Source organism: Nannospalax galili, unplaced genomic scaffold (genome assembly GCF_000622305.1).
Source record: "Nannospalax galili isolate Female #2095 unplaced genomic scaffold, S.galili_v1.0 scaffold114, whole genome shotgun sequence".
NCBI classification, from domain to species: Eukaryota; Metazoa; Chordata; class Mammalia; order Rodentia; family Spalacidae; genus Nannospalax; species Nannospalax galili.
The window spans coordinates 2,699,694-2,704,474 of record NW_008336930.1 but is presented as its reverse complement, the minus strand read 5'-3'; the positions used below and the strand labels follow the sequence as shown (position 1 = coordinate 2,704,474).

At 44.6% G+C, this 4,781-nt stretch overlaps 1 pseudogene; it reads right to left on the bottom strand.

Moving 5' to 3' along the window:
* Positions 1–668: 668 nt before the first annotated feature.
* LOC108490747 lies at positions 669–837 on the bottom strand (annotated as a pseudogene).
* Positions 838–4,781: the final 3,944 nt, after the last annotated feature.

The following is a 4,781-nucleotide window of genomic DNA, read 5'->3' as shown; positions in this document are numbered from 1 at the left end:
CTATCAAGTGCTTGGTGATGCTGATGCTGCTAGTCCAGGAACTACACTGTTAAGAGCCATAGTGGGGGGAATGACACTAATAAACAAGAACCCTTAGACCACACTTACAGAAACACAGGTACCCAGAGTAATCTTAAAGTATGCCACAAAATGTCTTCACACTATCTCCCTAGCCCATCTTTCTGACCTTACCTTGTTTCACTCACTCTCTATCCTCCCCTTCATCCCCCTAGCCCCCCCACCCCCACATTCTTTGCTCCTGAGAAAACTTCATTGTTCCTGGAACTTGCCACCATTCCTGTGATGGTTAATGCTGTTGACTTGGCAAGATCTAGAATCACGAAGGAGACAAATCTCTGAACATGTCTGTGAAGGAGTTTCTAGACTGGTTTAATCAAGGTGGGAAGATCCACCCTAAACAAGTGGCACCCATTTCTTGGCTGAGGTTCTAGACTGAATAAAAATGTGAGGTAAGTCATCTCTCTCTGCTTCCTGACTGTGGATGCAATGTGATTGACCAGCTGCCTCTTGCTCCTGCCACTGAGCCACATCCACCCCAGTTTTTTTTTTTTTTTTTGAAGGACTTGAATTTTTTTTATTTATGTACAAAGACAAGCAGGATCCCTTTCACTGCGTAGATGGTCTTGAATTCATTCATTCAAGATCACTTAGTCCAACTTAATGAAGCCTATGGCCTTCAGGTACTGGCAGAAACTGTCCGCACATGTTCAGCCCATACTTCCGGATCAGACCATGGCGGTTAGAGCAGGCGCAGTACAAGCAAGAACCCTGGCCGAATTTTCGCGGGTGACTCCAGTAGAGCTGCTGGTGACCCATCTCGTCTCCAGACATCCAACGAGGGAAAGGGCTGAATCCCTTAACAATGAATCAAAATAAAGGAGCTTTTGTCACACCAATGAGAAGAGTGCTGATACAGTTATCTACACTCGCTCTGTGCTGACCCCAAGATTCCTTAAAAGTTCTGCTCAGCTGCTTCTGTGTTGATATCCTCAACTCCTCGCTAGATGACTGGTGTAACTTTGTGTTTGGTGTCTTCCTTTAACACAGGAGCTTGAAAAATCCTTTTTTTTGTGTGTGTGTGAAACAGAGTCTCCTTGTAGTCCCTGCTGGCCTAGAACTCACCATGTAGACCAGGCTGGCCTTGATCACATAGAGATCTGCCTGTCTCTGCCTGCCTCCCAAGTTCTGGGATTAAAGGCATGTGCCACCAGGCCTGGCTTATATTTATTTTTAACTACTATATTAATACATATAAATTGGACATATTTATAGGGGAAACACGTGCTTTTTCAATTCATGTGTATAGTGTGTGATGTTTAGACACAAGACAAGCTTATTGATCTTCACAAACATTTGTCTCTCTTTTTTTTTTGGTCTTTTTGAGACAGGGTCTCTCTGTAGCCCCAGCTGTTCTGGAACTCACTACATAGACCAGGCTGGCCTTGAACTCACAGAGATCAGCCTGCTCCGCCCGCCAAGTGCTGGGATTAAAGGTGTGCACCACCATTCCCGACCCACATTTATATTTTCATAAAGAATTATTGTATTTTTAGTTATGTGTGTGTGCGCGCGAGTGTGTGCACATGCCTTCAGGTGCCTACAGAGGCCAGGAAAGGGTGCTGGATCCCCTGGAATTGAAGTTATAGGCTGTTGTGAACAAACTGATGTGAATGTTGGGAATCGAACCTGGGTCCTCTGCAGGAGCAGTGAGTGCTCATAACTGTGGAGTCACCTCTCCAACTTCCATGATCATATCTTTATGGCAAAAAATATTCAAATTTGTTTCTGTAGCATTTCAGAGACACAATATCACTTGATAGCCCAGGCTGGCTTGAACTCACTCTGCAGTCCAGTCTGACCTCATGATCCTTCTATCTCTGCCTCTCAGGTGCTGGAATTATAGGCACATTCCACCACGCCAGCTTCTTCTAGCTTTGTAAAATACATATCGCATTGTAGCTATAGTCATTCCACTGTGAAGTATACACTGGCACTGCCTGCTATGGAATGTGTCTTAGAACCTGTGTCAGGGTTATCAGGGGAACAGACTGATAGATAAAATGAATATCATAAAAGGTGATTTATTAGATTGGCTTACACAGTATGGACTGTGTCCAACAATGGCTTTCCTCCTATCTGCACAGTCCATGAGGTTGGATGTCTCAACAGTCCCAGTCTGGCACTGAAAGCCTGGAGGATTCCTGGAGACTCGCGAGTCTTCAGTCCATGTTGGAAGGCTGGAGACGCTGCAGCCTGATGGAGGTGAAGGATGGCAAGGGTGGCAGTGGGGACCTATGCAGTCACCAAGAAGCAAAGGCAGGGGCTGGAGAGACAGCTCAGCAGTTAAGTGCACCAGCAACTCTGACAGAGGATCTAGGTTCCATTCCCAGCATCCACATGGTGGCTAACAACTATCCATAACTCCAGTTCCAGTGGATCCGATGTCCTCTTCTGACCTCCATGGGCATTGCATGGCACAGGTGTACTTACGTACATGCAGACAATACACTCATACACATAAAATAAAAATAATAAAATATTTCTTAAAAAAGCAAAGGCAGCAAGCTGCACTTGTCCCTCAGACTTCTCTCTCTTTTTTTCTATTGGATTTTAGTTTGAAAAATTAAAAACTATGCAACCTCTACACCTAAGGCTCAGAAAGCATCACAGAAGAGGGGGCAGAAAGAACGTAAGAGTCAGCGAGACAAGACACCTGCTGCTAGTCAGTCCATTCGAGATATGATAGGGAAGCTGAACCCATGAACTCTCCATAGTATGGTAGTCTGATGAGATCTGCATAATGACAAAACCAGTTTACATGCCAAGGTGGATGGGGGATGCCACAGAATCCCACCCAATGTGAAGAGCTATAGGCAATCAATGGATGCTAGGGGAGGGAGAATCAGTTTTCTCCAGGGACTGGCCCTCTGATAGGTTATTGTATTAGGGTTCTCTAAAGAAACAGAACTGGTAGAATGAATATATACATATGTGTGTGTGTGTGTGTGTGTGTGTGTGTGTATGTATAGAGATTTATCAGCTTAGCTCATAGGGTAGAGTCCGAGTAGTCCAACAATGGCTGCACCAAACTGGAGAGGCTGAGAATCCATAGTCGCTCAGTCCACAAGGCTGGATGTCTCAGTAGTCCTGATCTGGTGCTGAAGGTCTGACGAATTCCAAAAGATCAGCTAGTCTTCAGTCTACAGCAGCAAGACAAACTCACTAGAGAGAGAGAAGGGAAGCAGCAAGAAGCCAGGTGTTCTCTGCCTTGGCCTTTTATACCGGCTGCCATCAGAAAGGTAACACCCACATTTAGGGTGTGTCTTCTGGCTTTAGATGATCCAATCAAGAAGATCTCTTTCATTTCAGTTAATCCCAGATCCAATCAAGTTGACACCCATCATAGTCATCCAACCCTAAGTGGTCAATCCTACACACACATACACACAAGCACCACTATATGCATATTTATAAATATGTATATGTAACAATAATAATCAAGGAAGAAGTTGAGAAATTACGAGGACGGGGGCTTGGAAGGACTTGGAGGGGGACTGGTAGAAATGATGCAAATGCAATATTTATGTATGAAATTGAAATTCTCAAAATTAAAATTGTATTAAAATATAATGGTGGTGCACACCTTTAATCCCAGCATCCAGTAGGCAGAGGCAGGTGGATCTCTGTAAGTTTAAGGCCAGCCTGGTCTACATAGTGAGTTCTAGGCCAACTGGGGCTACAGGGAGACCCTGTCTCAAAAAGACCAAAAAATAAAAATAAAAACAATGTAAATAGTAGCAAAGATAAATCATGAGTGTCTTAGGCTGAGATGATTAAATGTAAGATACAGAAAGCTCCTTGACAGCCTTGAGTAGAACAGAACTTACGGAAAGAATTCCTGGGTTGTCCTAGACCCTGAGGTAGAGGCTGGTGGACCTGGTTTGCATTCTTCTTCCTTCCCATTCTCAGTCCTAAAAGATCCCATTTCCAAGTCCCCTGACCTGTTGTTGTGCTTCAGAGCTCTGCTTCTCTTCCATCTCCCCTCCCCTTGTCTCTATGTCTCTCTGCTTGCTCTCCCTCTCCTTCTTTTCCCTCTCCCTCTCCCAGCCCCTCTCCTTCTTCTGTCCCTCTCTCCCTCTCTCTCTCTTCCTCTCTTTCTCTCCCTCTCAGCTTCTTTCTCCTCTGTATATAGCAGAAAAAGTTCTGATGAGGGTCCTGTCTTTTCTTCTAAGGTGTTGCCCTGGACACTGGGCCCCGCTAGACAGAACAAGTGTTGTGTCTTCCCATGGACCAAAGAGCAAAAACATAAAAGGCCTAGCAGTTCCCTCTAGCCTCTTGTTAAGCTGCTGCTAGTGACATGCAGAGAGATGGAGCCTACATGACCTGAATACCCCAAAGGGATGTGTGTGCATGTGTACATGTGTGCATGAGTGTACATGTGTGCATGCATGCACTCACATGTGTGTGTATGCATGCGTGTTTATGTATGTGTGTACATGTGTAAGTGTGCCTGTGTTTGTGTGTGCACATGCATACACATGAGTGAGCATGTACATGTGTCTTTGTTCATGTGTGTAGACATGTGTGTACATGTGAAGTGTGTATATATGTATGTGTATGCATATACATGCATGTATTGTGTGTATGTGTTACATGTGTGTTTCTGCATGTATATGCATGTATACCGAAGCCAGAGGTCAACTTCAGGTGTTGCTCCTCAGGCACTGTCCATGCCCCTTTTATATTTTTATAATGAATTC